The following is an 18602-nucleotide window of genomic DNA, read 5'->3' on the forward strand; positions in this document are numbered from 1 at the left end:
CCTAAAAATCAAAGCCAAAGGCTCAGCAATCTCTTCCCTGGCTTCCCAGAGAATCCTAGGATAAATCCCATCCGGCCCCGGAGACTTATCTATTTTCACCTTGTCCAGAATTGCCAACACTTCTTCCCTACGCAGCTCAATGCCATCTATTCTAATAGCCTGGGTCTCAGCATTCTCCTCCACAATATTATCTTTTTCTTGAGTGAATACTGACGAAAAGTATTCATTTGTTACTGATTATTGTTTATTGTTGGTGGGTGTAAATTTGGGAGAAAATGTGAAAAAGGAGAATAAAAAATATTTTTTTTTTAAAATGAGACGCTTAGACACCTGGGGCTGGATTTTCCAAAAATGGGGCTATGTCCCGACGCCGACATAAAAACACAGGTGTTGCACTCCCGGGTTTCCTAGGAAAAAAACAACCCAATTCACTTACCTTCAGGGGGCTAGCAGGGATCCGGAATGCTTCACGCAGTTTTTGCTGCGGATACAGGCCCCTGCAATGCCGGTTCCGAGTCCGCGCATGCACACGGCGGCAGCTCCAGCAGCTGCGCCATGGAGGACGCGGACCAACACCAACAAACTAGGCCCCCCCCAACCCCCCGATTGGCCGTGCGCCCGAGGATCCTTCCGGCCCGATCGCTGCCCCGGCCCCCCACCAGGACAACCGTGGAATGAGTCTGCAGCAGCCACGTGAGATTCCCGACCGGCCATACGTGGTTATAACCACGCGGTCATGAACTCGGCCTGCTGGGAGCGCAGTATCACTGGGCTGGTCTCGAGCAAGGGCGGAATTCGCAGACACGCAGATATTCGGGGCCCCGGAGAATCGGCGGAGTGGCACTGGGCCCGATTTCGTCGTAAACTTTGATTCTCCGTCCCACACCAAATACAATTTTGGTGCGGCGCTGTGGAGAATCCAGCCCCTGGTTGGGAATTAACAAAGGAAGCCGGTATTTAGTCTGTCATGCATGCGAGAGCTCTTGGAATGAGCCATCGAAACATTCCGGCTCATCTGCTCTTGTAACCCGGCTAATTTTACCTTTTCATTTATAGCACTCTTTGAGCCAAACGGTTGCGAGTGCAGGTCCCACTCCAAGGACCTGAGCACAAAATCCAGTGCGGTACTGCGTGAATGTTGCAATGTCAGAAGTGCTATCTTTTGGATTAGACATTAAAACTGAAGTCCTGGCTGCTCATTCCGGTCAATATGTGTCAGTGTACTATTTGAAAGAGAAGGGGTGTTTCCCCCAGTGTCTTGGTTAATACTTATTCCTGAACCAACATCTCTTTTTAAAAAAAAAAATTACTTGAGTCATTATTTTTCTGCAGTTTGTGGAACTTTGCTGTGTCCGAATTGACTTGTGTTTCCTGCATATCACAGTGACTGTTCTTCAAAGTTAATTAGTGGTTATAAAGTACTTTAGGATGTCCTGAGGTTATGAAAAAAGTTAGATAAACAAATTCTTTATTTATCTGTCCAATACGACCAGATGCCCTGAACTTGGAACCAAAGTGCATTTTGCTGACCAGTTTTGAGCATGGTAATTTTTCAGTAAGCACAGTCGAGGCTAAACATCCACAGCAAACATCACCCATACCCTGTATCACCATCTCATCGTCAGCTTCATATTTTCCACTTTCTCAAAGGAGGCACAGGGAAATCTGTTTTTTTTTATATAGTCAATTTATTGATTTTCTTCTGTTGATTTGTTTATGATAATATCTCTTCTTCCTCCCAGAGGTGGAGACATGGTCACCCCTAAAGAAGGAGCAAGGGGTACAGGATTTCTTGCAACATTATTAGCTGCTAGCAATTATTACTCAGTTCATTTTTTCTTTCACTATGCTGCCCACAGGTTAAGGAAAGGTGCTACCATATACGCAAGCGCACCTTTTTCCTTTTTGGCGAATGGATGGAGAACGATGGAACATCTTCCTACTTTTGGCACTCACGGTTAGCATCAAGCATTGCCATGTCAAGAAGTAGATTCTCCAATAATGTGCCTGAGCTCTAGCCTCTGAAGAGTGATCCCTTGCTACACTAATATGATACTAGCATTTCTTATAGGATCCTTCTCTGAGCAGGAGCGCTGGAATGCAGTCAATATTACCTTGCAAACCCGCGTTCATTAGGAGCCGTGTTGAAACTCCCCCAGGCTGTTTGGTCTATGTGTCAGATTCATCATGCCAGTAGTAAGAGGCGATTTCATTTTTAAAAAATCATTTTAGGCTGAATCAGAAGCCTGGTCCCAAGGGATGAATATTAACCCATCACATCATTCAGTCCTTGCAAGCTCACCTATTAAACATATCCAGATCTTCAGGGAAACACAGGCTTACTTGCCTGCTTAGTTGCCCTAAATCACAGCATGATCCTGGTCCACCGTGACAACTCTTCTTCTGTATACGTGCGTGCAAAGTGTTGATAAAGCACAGTTCCAAAGTTCAGTCCAAACCACCCAGGTTGAATTCGGCTTTTCCATGTGTCATCTGCAAACTGGACTGGACCACCATCGCTTGCTGCTACCTGCATTGAGGTTGGTGCATGTGTGTGTATATGTACGATGTCTGAGTGCGTGCGTGTGCGTGTGGTGTTTTGGGCAGAAAGTTCCAGTTATATCCTCGGGTTTCAACAACCCTATCCCAGTATTTTTTACATCAAACACTGAGCCATTCACACATCTTTCAAATATGGCTACAGCTGCACAGTTACAGTGCAAAAAGAAATGTATAGAAAACAATTAATAATATGAACAAAATAATCAGCGTGTGCTTTCAAATCGAAAAAGGTAGAAAGGCACAAACTAATTACCATACAATTAAACATTGGCTGTATACATAAAGAAAAACCTTTTTATCCTGCATGTGTCCTTCATATATATATATATATATTATATATATTTTATATATTAATATATATATATTTGGCACACTATGTCCAAATGGCAACAGAGCCAATCCGCGGGGATTTCAAAACAAAACCCAGAAGGAGATGAGGGATGCGGCGTCATGGAATCTGTAGTCATCATTTATAAAGAACGGAAGATAAGTTTTCCTATTCAACAGTCTAAGAAAGCAGCAATGATCGTCGTACTCTTTAAGCATCTCCTCGCCTTTTGGGATTTCAGTCACAGTCCTGCTTAGTTGGACAAGTTGTTCCATTTACAGAAGTGACAGGAAAACCTGATGAAGGAACAACGTAGAAAAAAATTAATTAAACACAATTCAGAGAGCTCTGACATCTAATGCAGAAAATTCAAATGTGCTTCTTCACCATTTATATCTCAAAAGTTAGGAAGAATGTACAGAAAAATCAAGGCCATTATGGATGCCCTGATCACCTGGTTTCAAATTAGACAAGTAGGGTGACATTAAAATAAAGAACACTTGCACTTTACCTCATTGTCTTAGGCACGTCGGGATGAAATTACCTCAGCCCAGCAGATTATGTAGCCGGTGTCGGCCTGTTAAAGTGATATCAATATTGGGCCACATCATTACAGAATTGCTATAGCATAGAAGATGGCCAATGGCTCTGCAAATGAGCAATTCACCCAATACCACTCCCCCGCCTACTCCCCGTAACCCTTTACATTCTTCCTTTTCAGATAATGGCCCTATTCCCTTTTAAGCTTGCATCCACCACCCTCTAAGGCAGTGGATTCCAGACCTTAGCCATTCATTGTGTGAAAAACAATTCTCATGTCTCCATTGCTTCTTTGGGCAAATACCATAAATATATAACAATCTTACATTTTAGAATCTAATTTCAACATTTGGTACTGTTAACTAGCCTTTAGATACAGACAAAAGGTTTTATTACACTGCCCCAATGGAACACGCCTGTATTAAGTACCGCACAGTTCAGATGCAGAGGAAAGCTCCCTCTACATTACCTCATTAGCCCATCAAACACTCAGTGGAGGGACAGTAAAAACAGCGGGTGGGATTTACCGACTGCTCCCGCCAGCGGGAAATTCTGGTCCCATGCCAGCACACGGGTTTCCCGGTGAAGTGGGTGCTGACATCAGGAAATACTGTTGACAACGCTGGAGTGAGTAGATCCCACTGGCGAGCCACCTCTGCCATCAAAAAGCAGGCGTCGGGGTGGTCGGTAAATCCCCCCCGAGCATTTCTGCCAAAAGGCTAGAGAATGCGAAATGTTACACATGGTTCAAATTGGGGAGGATGGTGTGGGCTGGCGAATGGAAACAAAATTAGACATCAGTTTGGAATGTGACAGGAATGATAGAAGGAATTTATTTTTTAAATGGTTCAGCAAACTGGGACTTTATCACCTGCACAGAAAAATCTACTGGGCATCTAAAAGAAGTTTTTAAGGCGATGCAAGGACGCGAGTGGGTAAAAGGTGAAAGACTGGTTTCACTGATTGATGAATCAGTAACAAGTAGACAGTGATTCAAGAGAATCACTAGAAGATTGAAGGAGGCAGGCATAACTTATTAAAAATATAATTAGAACATGGAAGCTTCATCACAAATGAGGATTAAAGCAAAGACTGTGACACATGGAAGGAATTTGTATAATTATGTGAAACAGATAGAATATAAAAGCATACAAGAGAACACAGGAATTAGGAGTAGAAGTAGGTCATTCAGCCTCTCGACCCTGCTCCGCTATTTAATCAGATCATGGCTGATCTCTTCCTGGTCTCAACGCCACCTCCATACCTGTTCCCCATATCCCTTTACACATTTTTAATCAGAAATATATCTATCTCCTTCTTAAAACCATTTAATGATTTAGACTCCACCGCACTATGGGGCAGCAAATTCCACAAATTCACCTTCCTCTGCGAGAAGTAGTTCCTCCTCAACTCAGTTTTAAATCAACCGCCTCTTAACCTATACCTGTGACCTCTCATTCTAGGTTGCCTCTTAAGGGGACACAATTGATCTATGTTTATTTTATCAATCCCTGTTAGCATTTTATGTACTCCGATCAGCTCTCGTCTCATACTTCTTTTTTTTTTTTAAATTTAGATTAGCCAATTATTTTTTCTAATTAAGGGGCAATGTTAGCGTGGCCAATCCACCTACTCTGCGCATTTTTGGGTTGTGGGGGCGAAACCCACGCAGACACGGGGAGAATGTGCAAACTCCACACAGACAGTGACCCAGAGCCGGGATCGAACCTGGGACCTCAGTGCCGTGAGGCGGTTGTGCTAACCACTAGGCCACCGTGCTGCCCTTCGTCTCATACTTCTAAACTCCAGCGAGAAGGAGCCCAAACTGTTCAATTTCTCCTCATATGTCAACCCTTTCATCCCCGGAATCAATCTGGCTGGAGCTCCTCTGAACTGCCTCCAGTTCCACCCCATCCTTCCTCAAATAATTAGACCAAAACCTGATACAATACTCCAGACGTGGTCTCACCCTATACAATTGCAACATTTCTCTACCTTTACATTCCAGTCCTTTTGCAATAAATGCTCAAATTCCATTTGCTTTTTTTATGACATGCTGTACCTGAATACCAACTTTCTGCGATTCATAAACAAAGACACACAGATCGTTCTGCCCAGATGCATTTTGAATCTGCTTTCCATTTAGATAATAATTTGCCTGATTACTTTTTTGGCCAAAACAGCTAATCTCAAACTTATCCACGTTAAATGCCACCTGCCAAATTTTGGTTTGTTCTGCTAGCCTATCTATATCTGTCTGTAAAATCTTTATCTCCTCTTCACTGCCTGCTTTCCCACCTATTTTAGTATCACCCGCAAATGTTGCTATGTTACGTTCTGTCCCTGCTTGCAGATCATTTTATATAGATTGTAAACAGTTGAAGTCCAAGGACTAAGCCCTGCGGCACACCACTACTTAAAGTTCACCAACCAGAGAAGAACCCATTTATGAAAAATGAAAATGAAAATCGCTTATTGTCACGAGTAGGCTTCAATGAAGTTACTGTAAAAAGCCCCTAGTCGCCACATTCCGGCGCCTGTCCGGGGAGGCTGGTACGGGAATCGAACCGTGCTGCTGGCCTGCTTGGTCTGCTTTTTAAAAGCCAGCGATTTAGCTGAGTGAGCTAAACCAGCCCCCGACCCTCTGCTTTCTGTCAGCCAATCCTCAATCCAATCTAGTACTTGACCCACAATCCTCTGTGATCACACCTTCTGGATCAGTCTTTTATGTGGCACCTTGTCAAGCGTCTTCTGGAATTCTAGATATACCACATCCACAGGTTCCCCATTATCCACATTGCTGGTTACATCCTCAAAGAACTCAAGCCATAGAAAGCATCTTATCTGGCTGCATTACAGCCTGGTATGGCAACTGCTCAGCCCAAGACCGCAAGAAACTTCAGAGAGTCATGAACACAGCCCAGTCCATCACACGAACCTGCCTCCCATCCACTAACTCTGTCTACACCACCCGCTGCCTGGAGAAAGCGGGCAGCATAATCAAAGACCCCTCACACCCGGTTTACTCACTCTTCCAACTTCTTCGATCGGGCAGGCAATACAAAAGTCTGAGAACATGCACAAACAGACTCAAAAACAGCTTCTTCCCCACTGCTACCAGGCTCCCAAACGACCCTCTTATGGACTGACCTCATTAAAACTACACCCCTGTATGCTTCATCCGATGCCGCTGTTGTGTGGCTACATTGTGTACCTTGTGTTGCCCTATTATGTATTTTCTTTTATTTCCTTTTCTTTTCATGTACTTGATGATCTGTTGAGCTGCTCGCAGAAAAATACATTTCACTGTACCTCGGTACACGTGACAATAAACAAATCCAATCCAATCAAGCAAGTTTGTCAAGCATGACTTACCCTTCATAAAACCATGCTGACAATGTCTTTCCAAATGTTCAGTCATCTCCTCCTTAATGATTGATTCCAGCAACTTTCCCACCACAGAGGACAAGCTAACTGGTCTATAGTTTCCTACTTTTTGCCTTTTTGAATACGGGTGTCACATAGGGCATTTCCAATCCACCAGGACCTTTCCAGAATCCAGAGAATTTTGAAATATAACCAATGCATCCACTATTCCTGCTGTCACCTCCTTTAATACCCCAGGGTGCAGGCCATCAGGTCCCGGAGACTTACCTGCCTTTAATCCCATTAATTTATTCAATACCTTCTCCATAGTGATTGTTATTGCACCAGGTTCCTCTGCATTAGCCGCAGTTTTTGGAATCTTTGTTATTATCCTCGATCGTGAAGACAAGGCAAAATATTGGTTCAGTGCCTCCGCCATCTCGGTGTTTTCCATTATTACCTCACCGGTATCGTCCTCTAAGGACCAACATTTATTTTCGCTATTTTTTTTCCTCTTTATATATAAGCTTTTGGTATCAGTTTTATGTTTTCTATAGTTTCCTTTCATAATTCATCTTAGCTCTTTTTATTTTATTTTTAGTACCCTTTTGCTGAACTTTAACATTTTCCCAACCTCCAGCTTATCACTAGATTTTGCAGTATGATGTGGCCTAGTTTTTGTCTTTATGTCAAAATTACCCATGATTACCACCGTGCCCTTCTCACAAGCCTTCATTATTTCTTTTTTTAAATAAATTTAAAATACCCAATTATTTTTTTCTAATTAAGGGGCAATTTAGTGTGGCCAATTCACCTACCCTACACATCTTTGGGTTGTGGGGGCGAAACCCACGCAAACACAGGGAGAATGTGCAAACTCCACACGGACAGAGACCCAGAGCCAGGATCGAACCTGGGACCTCGGCGCCGAGAGGCAGTAGGGCTAACCCACTGCGCCACTGTGCTGCCCGCCCTCATTTTTTCTTGATTTATTCCATGCCGCACTTTTGAAGTATTACTCGGGGGGCCTGTTAAATTACTCCTACCTAAGAGCTTTTCCCCTTGTTTGTTATTTCCACCAAGATCGATTCACCATTTTGGCCATGAGTGCCAATAAAATTTCTTAATGATGTCATCTTTAACCAGTAAAGCAACTGCACCTCCTGTTCCATCCTTTCTGAATACGGAGTACCCTTGGGCATTCAACTTTCAGTGCCGGTCCGCCTACAACCATGTTTCAGTAATCCCCACCAAATCATACCCATTTGTCTCTATTTGTGCCATCAGCTCATTGGCCTTGTTCCAAATATTGCATGCATTTAGGGACAAGGTTTTTGAATATGTCCTATTGATTTGTCTTTCCCTTGCAGGATTTTCTTGTGCACTACACTTTTCACATATTCTGACCTCCTTTATTAATCTCTGATAACGCTCAATCTCATCTCCAACTTTCACTCCCACATTCACCTTACATTTTGATTTTTTAACGTTTTTTTTCCCCTCCTAGTTTTTAGACTGGCCCTACCTGTTCATCCTATTAACCTCTACCTTCTCCTCACATGCTGGCCTGCTGCTTTGGTTCCCATTAACCATTATATGTCTTGGAGCTTTAGAAGATGTGGACAGCTCCATTTAAAGCAGTGTTTCTCAAAATTTTTTTGTGAGAGGGTGAGGCGAGGGGCAGGATATGGGGGCTGAGGTGTGGAGGTGGGGCAAGGTCTTTTTCAAACTTTTTTTTCCTGGGACCCACTTTTTGACAACTGGCAGACCCTATGGGACACACACCACAAATATTCGGGACTCACCTTATTCCCGTAAGATACAAAGACTTTAGGCTACCTTTTTTCCATTTTTAATCATCCTAACTTATTTTTGACCTGTGGCCTTGACTCTCGCCCTTGACCACCCTGGATACTGTTTCTGCATTTTACTGTTTTTTCTTTGATTCCTGTTCTTGTTTCTATTTCCCTTGTCATTCTGCTTAGGTTCCAAACCCCCAGTCATTAGAGTATGATGGTGGAAATATTGAACTGTCTCTCCCACAAACAACTGTTCAAGCTGGGGGTAAACAGGGAATTTCCAAACTGAAACTGATAGCTTTTGTTTCATAGGCGTTTTACAGATTATAAATGGAGTTAAAATACTGACTAGTCAGGATCTCAAGAAATGGCAGAGCAGACATGAGGAAGAATAGTTTACTTCTGTTCCCACATTTCAATTTTCCTAGTCCTGCACTGAACGGATTTTCAAATTCTCACTTTGCCTGTGTGGGAGTCGCTATTAGGGGTATTACGGTATCCAGGTTGATGTTGTAAGACTATTGGTGTGGGAGGTCCCTGAGACAGGTGAAGCCTGCCTGCTGGTTCTGCCCAGTAAGGTGGAGTATAAGAGCTTGTGTCTCCCCAGCTGCTGCATTCTGTACCTGTGCTGCTGGGGGAAACATCTAGTCCAATAAAGCCTTCAATTGTCATCCAATCTCGCTTCTGGAGTCATTGATCGAGCATTAATTTATTGGACTAGATTTTAAAGAATGGAGGTCCAAATCAAGCTGGAGTGTCTGCAACTCAGCCCCTATGCGGCAAACTCAGCGGCATCCTTCAAACACTGGCTGGCATGCTTCAACGGGTACCTCAGGACGGCCGCAACTACACCCACGGAGGACCAGAAGAAGCAACTTCTCCACTCGAGGGTGAGCCCAGAGATCTACACCCTCATCAAGGATGCGGACGATTTCGAGGCCGCGATGGCCCTGCTGAAAGGACACTATATTCGCCCAGTAAACCAGGTCTACGCCGACATCTGCCAGCGACGAGGCAACAAGTCTCCGGGGAATCGCTGGATGAATTCTACCGTGCGCTCCTGGTATTAGGTAGGAACTGTGACTGCCCGCAAGATTCAGCCAGCGACCATACAGAACCTTTAATCCGGGATGCATTCGTTGCAGGTATGCTGTCCTCCCAAATTCGCCAGCGGTTGCTAGAGAAAGAGGCACTAGGCCTCAAGGAGGAACGGGCCCTTGCTAGCTCCCTGGATGTGGGTCTGCCGAAACGCCCATGCGTACGTCCCCGACCGCGTGGCAGCCCCTTGGGCAACGTGGAACCCCCCCCCCCGCGGCCGACCCCGATGCACCACCCACCCCCCCCCCCCCACCCCCCATAAGCTTGTGCAGCACGGCTACCAGGCAACCCCGGGGGGCCCCGCTGTTATTTTTGCAGGCAAGCCAAGCACCCTCGGCCGCGCTGCCCGGCCCGCTCCTCCACCTGCAAAGGATGCGGCAAAAAGGGCCATTTCGTGGCGGTATGCCAGGCCCAGGCGGTCTCCGGGGGCGAACCGGGACCGCCACTACAACTCTCTCCACGAGCCACGTGCGGCCAGCGGGTGCCGACATCTCCCTTTTCCCGAACCAAGTGCAGGCCCCGGGCGGCGTCATCTTATTCCCCAGGGACCACGTGCGACGGATGGGCGCCGCCATCTTGCACACCCCCAGCCATGTGCGACCAGTGGGCACCACCATCTTGGCTAGAGTCTCAGGACCCCGATTTGGATGACCACACACCGCCCGAGGAAAATCGCCAACTTTTACCACGACTCGCCTCAGTGACCCTGGACCAGTCTTGGCCCCGAACAATCTTTGACCGTGCTCATCAACAGGCGCAAAACATCCTGCCTGATCGACTCCGGGAGCACAGAGAGCTTCATACCCCCCCCAAACGGTAAGGCGCTGTTCTCTTCCCATCCACCCAGTTAACCAAAGAATCTCTCTGGCCACCGGGTCTCACTCTGTAGAGATCAAAGGGTTTTGCGTAGCGAACCTCACGGAAAAGGGAAGTGAATTAAAAAATTTCTGGCTCTACGTCCTTCCTCACCTCTGCGCTGCCACGCTCCTAGGGTTAGATTTCCAATGCAGCCTCCAGAGTTTAACTTTTAAATTCGGCGGCCCTATACCCCGCCCCCCCACACTGTCTGCAGCCTCGCGACCCTCAAGGTCGATCCGCCTTCCCTTTTTGCGAACCTCACCCCGGATTGCAAACCTGTCGCTACCAGGAGCAGACGGTGTAGTGCCCAGGACCGGACCTTCATTAGGTCGGAAGTCCAACGGTTACTGAAGGAAGGTATTATCGAGGCTAGCAACAGTCCCTGGAGAGCTCAAGTAGTGGTTGTAAAGACCGGGGAGAAGCATAGTATGGTCATCGATTATAGTCAGACCATCAACAGGTATACACAGCTCGACGCGTACCCTCTCCCCCGCATATCTGATTTGGTCAATCAGATTGCACAATACATGGTCTTTTCCACGGTGGATCTCAAATCCGCCTACCATCAGCTCCCCATCCGCCCTAGCGACCGCAAATACACTGCATTCGAAGCAGATGGGCGGCTCTACCACTTCCTAAGGGGTCACCTTCGGTGTCACAAATGGAGTCTCGGTCTTCCAACGGGAGATGGACCGAATGGTTGACCGGTACGGTTTGCGGGCCACGTTTCCGTACCTCGATAACGTCACCATCTGCAGGATCACGACACCGACCTCCGAAAATTCCTCCATACCGCAAAAATCCTTAACCTAACCGACAACAAGGACAAATGCTTGTTCAGCACCGACCATCTAGCCATCCTCGGCTACGTAGTGCATGATGGAGTTATAGGCCCAGATCCCGAACGCATGCGCCCCCTCGTGGAGTTTCCCCTCCTCCACTGCTCCAAGGCCCTGAAATGCTGCCTGGGATTTTCTTCATATTATGCCCAGTGGGTCCCCAACTCTGTGGACATGGCCCGACTGGCCTTCAGCCGCATCAAAGCGGACATCGCAAAGGCCACGATGCACGCAATCGATGAATCCCTTCCCTTCCAAGTCGAGAGCGACGCATCCGACGTAGCTCTGGCGGCCACCCTCAACCAAGCGGGCAGACCCGTGGCCTTCTTCTCACGCACCATCCATGCTTCAGAAATCCGGCATTCCTCCGTTGAAAAGAAGGCCCAGGCCATAGTAGAAGCTGTGAAGCACCGGAGGCATTATCTGGCCGGCAGGAGATTCACTCTCCTCACTGACCAACGGTCGGTTGCTTTCATGTTCGATAATGCACAGCGGGGCACGATAAAGAACGATAAGATCTTACGGTGGAGGATCGAGTTCTCCATCTACAACTATGAGATCTTGTATCGTCCCGGGAAGCTAAATGAGCCTCCTGATGCCCTATCCCGCGGCACATGTGCCAACGCACAAGTGGACCGACTCTGCACCCTCCATGAGGACCTCTGCCACCCGGGGGTCACTCGATTCTTCCATTTCATCAAGACCCGCAACCTGCCCTACTCCATCGAGGAGGTCAGGACCGCCACCAGGACCTGCCAAATCTGCGCGGAGTGCAAGCCGCACTTCTACAGGCCAGAGAAAGCGCACCTGATAAAGGCTTCCCGTCCCTTTGAACGCCTCAGTATGGACTTCAAAGGGCCCCTCCCGTCCACCGACCGCAACACGTATTTCCTGAACATGATTGACGAGTACTCCCGGTTCTCATTCACCATCCCCTGCCCCGACATGACTGCAGCCACCGTCATAAAAGCCCTCCACAGTATCTTTACACTGTTCAGTTTACCCGCCTACATACACAGCGATAGGGGGTCCTCCTTTATGAGCAACGAACTGCGTCAATTCCTGCTCAGCAAGGGCATTGCCTCGAGCAGGATGACCAGTTACAACCCCCAGGGAAACGGACAGGTAGAGAGGGAGAATGGAACGGTCTGGAAGACCGTCCTACTGGCCCTAAGGTCCAGGAATCTCCCAGTCTCCCGCTGGCAGGAGGTCCTTCCTGGTGCTCTCCACTCCACCCGATCACTGCTGTGTACCACGACCAACGAAACACCTCATGAACGTCTCCTTTTCTTCCCTGGGAAATACTCCTCCAAGATCTCGCTCCCAACCTGGCTGGCAGCTCCTGGACCCATCCTGCTCCGCAAACACGTGCGAGCGCACAAGTCAGACCCATTGGTCGAGAGGGTCCACCTCCTTCACACTAACCCTCAGCATGCCTACGTAGCGTACCCCGATGGCCGACAGGATACGGTCTCCCCACGGGACCTGGCGCCCGCTGGATCCCCACCCACACCCCCTCCCACCTACCCCACCCTCCCTCCCACCGGCGCACCCCACGCCCACCCCCTTCCCAGGTGGATCAGTTCTCCCACTGGTCCCATCTAGGGGTGATGAAGCTGCCGAAGAAACTAAAGTCACGCTCCCGGAGTCACGGATGCCCGGGCCGGCGCCTGCATCACCGCCGAAACTGCGACGATCGCAGAGGACGACCAGGAGCCCCGATCGACTCATTGCTTCATTTTGACACGTGAATGTAAATAAATACTGTAAATAGTTGCGACGTGTAACGAGGCAAAACACTGTACTAATGTACGGGTACCACCATAACCTCAACCTCTACCACTGTACAACGCGAGACCACCACCCCCGCCGGACTCTTTTTTTAACAGTGGGTGAATGTGGTAGTCGGTATTAGGGGTATTACGGTACCCAGGTTGATGCTGTAAGACCATTGGTGTGGGAGGTACCTGAGAGAGTAAGATCATTGGTGAAGCCTGCCTGCTGCTATCCGCCCAGTAAGGTGGAGTACAAGAGTCTGTGTTTCCCTAGCTGCTGCATTCTGTACCTGCACTGCTGGGGGAAACATCTAGTTCAATAAAGCCTTCACTTGTCATCCAATCTCGCTTCTGGAGTCATTGACCGAGCATCAGCCTGTTAAAGTTAATTCTTCCACCCCTTCTTGAAAAATAAAAACTAAAGCTGGAGGGAACAGAAATGAGGTGTCATACGTTTGTTGAGACCATTTCACGAATGAAAATCCCTGGTCCTGAACTAGAAGGCTACCCACAACTCAATGTTGAGAATAATTAAAATAAACTATCCAAGCTGCAATTCCCAGATAAGTATCAGTGCTCAGAGTGATAACCCCACTGTTCGTGTGCCTTCAGCACAGTGCCATGGGATCGCTTACAGCAGAATGGGAGGGTACATAGAACATAGAACATAGAACATAGAACGATACAGCGCAGTACAGGCCCTTCGGCCCTCGATGTTGCACCGACATGGAAAAAATCTAAAGGCCATCTAACCTACACTATGCCCTTATCATCCATATGCCTATCCAATAAATTTTTAAATGCCCTCAATGTTGGCGAGTTCACTACTGTTGCAGGTAGGGCATTCCACGGCCTCACCACTCTTTGCGTAAAAAACCCACCTCTGACCTCTGTCCTATATCTATTACCCCTCAATTTAAGGCTATGTCCCCTCGTGCTAGCCACCTCCATCCGCGGGAGAAGGCTCTCGCTGTCCACCCTATCTAACCCTCTGATCATTTTGTATGCCTCTATTAAGTCACCTCTTAACCTTCTTCTCTCTAACGAAAACAACCTCAAGTCCATCAGCCTTTCCTCATAAGATTTTCCCTCCATACCAGGCAACATCCTGGTAAATCTCCTCTGCACCCGTTCCAAAGCTTCCACGTCCTTCCTATAATGAGGCGACCAGAACTGTACGCAATACTCCAAATGCGGCCGTACTAGAGTTTTGTACAACTGCAACATGACCTCATGGCTCCGGAACTCAATCCCTCTACCAATAAAGGCCAACACACCATAGGCCTTCTTCACAACCCTATCAACCTGGGTGGCAACTTTCAGGGATCTATGTACATGGACACCGAGATCCCTCTGCTCATCCACACTACCAAGAATTTTACCATTAGCCAAATATTCCGCATTTCTGTTATTCTTTCCAAAGTGAATCACCTCACACTTCTCCACATTAAACTCCATTTGCCACCTCTCAGCCCAGCTCTGCAGCTTATCTATGTCCCTCTGTAACCTGCAACATCCTTCCGCACTGTCTACAACTCCACCGACTTTAGTGTCGTCTGCAAATTTACTCACCCATCCTTCTGCGCCCTCCTCTAGGTCATTTATAAAAATGACAAACAGCAACGGCCCCAGAACAGATCCTTGTGGTACGCCACTCGTAACTGAACTCCATTCTGAACATTTCCCATCAACTACCACTCTCTGTCTTCTTTCAACTAGCCAATTTCTGATCCACATCTCTAAATCACCCTCAATCCCCAGCCTCCGTATTTTCTGCAATAGACGACCGTGGGGAACCTTATCAAACGCTTTACTGAAATCCATATACACCACATCAACTGCTCTACCCTCGTCTACCTGTTCAGTCACCTTCTCAAAGAACTCGATAAGGTTTGTGAGGCATGACCTACCCTTCACAAAACCATGCTGACTGTCCCTAATCATATTATTCCTATCTAGATGATTATAAATTGTATCTTTTATAATCCTCTCCAAGACTTTACCCACCACAGACGTTAGGCTCACCGGCCTATAGTTACCGCGGTTATCTCTACTCCCCTTCTTGAACAAAGGGACCACATTTGCTATCCTCCAGTCCTCTGGCACTATTCCTGTAGCCAATGATGACCTAAAAATCAAAGCCAAAGGCTCCGCAATCTCTTCCCTGGCTTCCCAGAGAATCCTAGGATAAATCCCATCTGGCCCCGGGGACTTATCTATTTTCACCTTGTCCAGAATTGCCAACACTTCTTCCCTACGCACCTCAATGCCATCTATTCTAATAGCCTGGGTCTCAGCATTCTCCTCCACAATATTATCTTTTTCTTGAGTGAATACTGACGAAAAGTATTCATTTAGTATCTCGCTTATCTCCTCAGCCTCCACACACAACTTCCCACCACTGTCCTTGACTGGCCCTACTCTTACCCTAGTCATTCTTTTATTCCTGACATACCTATAGAAAGCTTTTGGGTTTTCCTTGATCCTACCTGCCAAAGACTTCTCATGTCCCCTCCTTGCTCGTCTCAGCTCTCTCTTTAGATCCTTCCTCGCTTCCTTGTAACTATCAAGCGCCCCAACTGAAACTTCACGCCTCATCTTCACATAGGCCTCCTTCTTCCTCTTAACAAGAGATTCCACTTCTTTGGTAAACCACGGTTCCCTCGCTCGACCCCTTCCTCCCTGCCTGACTGGTACGTACTTATCAAGAACATGCAATAGCTGTTCCTTGAACAAGCTCCACATATCCAGTGTGCCCAACCCTTGCAACCTACTTCTCCAACCAACACATCCTAAGTCATGTCTAATGGCATCATAATTGCCCTTCCCCCAGCTATAACTCTTGCCCTGCGGGGTATACTTATCCCTTTCCATCACTAATGTAAAGGTCACCGAATTGTGGTCACTGTTTCCAAAGTGCTCACCTACCTCCAGATCTAACACCTGGCCTGGTTCATTACCCAAAACCAAATCCAATGTGGCCTCGCCTCTTGTTGGCCTGTCAACATATTGTGTCAGGAAACCCTCCTGCACACATTGTACAAAGAATGACCCATCTAATGTGCTCGAACTATATCTTTTCCAGTCAATATTTGGAAAGTTAAAGTCTCCCATAACAACTACCCTGTTACTTTCGCTCTTTTTCAGAATCATCTTCGCCATCCTTTCCTCTACATCCCTAGAACTATTAGGTGGCCTATAGAAAACTCCCAACAGGGTGACCTCTCCTTTCCTGTTTCTAACCTCAGCCCATACTACCTCAGAAGAAGAGTCCCCATCTAGCATCCTTTCCACCACCGTAATACTGTCCTTGACTAGCAGCGCCACACCTCCCCCTCTTTTGCCCCCTTCTCTGAGCTTACTAAAACACCTAAACCCCGGAACCTGCAACAACCATTCCTGTCCCTGCTCTATCCATGTCTCTGAAATGGCCACAACATCGAAGTCCCAGGTACCAACCCATGCTGCCAGTTCCCCTACCTTATTTCGTATACTCCTGGCATTGAAGTAGACACACTTCAAACCACCTACCTGAACACTGGCACCCTCCTGCGAAGTCAAATCTGTGCTCCTGACCTCTATACTCTCAATCTCCCGTACCCCAAAACTACAATCCAGGTTCCCATGCCCCTGCTGAATTAGTTTAAACCCCCCCAAAGAGCACTAACAAATCTCCCCCCCAGGATATTGGTGCCCCTCAGGTTCAGATGTAGACCATCCTGTCTATAGAGGTCCCACCTTCCCCAGAAAGAGCCCCAGTTATCCAGAAATCTGAATCCCTCCCGCCTGCACCATCCCTGTAGCCACGTGTTTAATTGCTCTCTCTCCCTATTCCTCATCTCACTATCACGTGGCACAGGCAACAACCCAGAGATAACAACTCTGTTTGTTCTCGCTCTGAGCTTCCATCCTAGCTCCCTAAAGGCCTGCCTGACATCCTTGTCCCCTTTCCTACCTATGTCGTTAGTGCCAATGTGGACTACGACTTGGGGCTGCTCCCCCTCCCCCTTAAGGACCCGGAAAACACGATCCGAGACATCACGTACCCTTGCACCTGGGAGGCAACATACCAAACGTGAGTCTCTCTCGCTCCCACAAAATCTCCTATCTGTGCCCCTGACCATTGAGTCCCCAATTACTAATGTTCTACTCCTTTCCCCCCTTCCCTTCTGAGCAACAGGGACAGACTCCGTGCCAGAGGCCCGTACCCCATGGCTTACCCCTGGTAAGTCGTCCCCCCCACAAGTATCCAAAACGGTATACTTGTTACTCAGGGGAACGACCGCAGGGGGTCCCTGCACTGACTGCTTCTTCCCAGTCCCTCTTACAGTTACCCATCTATCTCCAGTCTTTGGTGTAACTACTTCCCTGAAGCTCCTATCTATGACCCCCTCTGCCTCCCGAATGATCCGAAGTTCATCCAGCTCAAGCTCCAGGTCCCTAACACGGTTTTTGAGGAGCTGGAGTTGGGTGCACTTCCCACAGATGAAATCAGCAGGGACGCTGACGGCGTCCCTCACCTCAAACATTCTGCAGGAGGAGCATTGTACTGCCTTCCCTGACATCACCTCTAGATTTTAAAAAAAACAAGAAAAAGAAAAAGAAAGGAAGAGCTTACCTGATATTACTTCAAACCCAGCTCCCGCTGAAAGGTAAGCAAATTTAAAGGCACTCACTCACCTTCACGACAGGCCCCTGCTCCCGCTTCCCAACCACTGTGGGGTGGGGGGGGGTTGGTTAGAGGAGGAGGTAGGGTGGGAAACACTCACAAAGTGTTTCGGGTTTAACTGTCACTTGCCAACAGCCTCTCCACAAACCACCTTCAACTTAGGCTGACCGCACTGCACGTATGCAAATTTCCCCAGAACAGCTGATCAGTAGCTCTGCTCTGCTGCCCTCTGCTGGATGATTGCCTTCACTCAAACTCCTCGGGTAGACCTGAGATTGGATTCAAACCCAAAATCCAGCCACAATGACTTTTCAAATAAAGCTGTCGGCTGTATGAAAACACAGCAGTTAAAATTCCTGCTAAACCACGAGGAAGGCTGGGGAGGTATTTACAAAACAAACTCCCTCAACTGAAACTTGAAATAAAATTCTCTCTTGAGACCTGAGCAGGCGAGCAGCGTGATCCTATGAAAGGAATCAAGAAGGACCCAGAAACCCGGCACAGAGAGCAGGCACACAATCACCGTGACCCTTAACTCTGTGACCCTTCTGACACTTGCCTGCGACCCACTCGCGGGTCATGACCCACACTTTCCAAATCCCTGATTTGAAGAACTAACATCAACTCAGGGATAATAGGCCAGAGGCTTCCTTCAGAGCTTTAATGCTTAAGAATTCTTCAATTCACACATTGAAGCCTTTACAAACACTTCACACGCACTCCAATCCCCTCACCATCCTAGCTCGTCATACCATATCTAAAGGAGGG

General features: G+C 47.5%; 1 protein-coding gene across 1 annotated transcript in view; it reads right to left on the reverse strand.

Moving 5' to 3' along the window:
• Positions 1-1668: 1668 nt before the first annotated feature.
• The window catches only part of znrf2b (zinc and ring finger 2b), a 237116-nt gene continuing 220182 nt past the window's right edge, over positions 1669-18602 (reverse strand). The window contains exon 5 of the mRNA XM_038796844.1: positions 1669-3186. The gene's annotated coding sequence lies outside the window, so the exon portion shown is untranslated. The remainder of the gene's footprint in view (positions 3187-18602) is intronic.

The sequence above is a fragment of the Scyliorhinus canicula genome, chromosome 5 (assembly GCF_902713615.1).
Source record: "Scyliorhinus canicula chromosome 5, sScyCan1.1, whole genome shotgun sequence".
Classification (NCBI taxonomy): domain Eukaryota; kingdom Metazoa; phylum Chordata; class Chondrichthyes; order Carcharhiniformes; family Scyliorhinidae; genus Scyliorhinus; species Scyliorhinus canicula.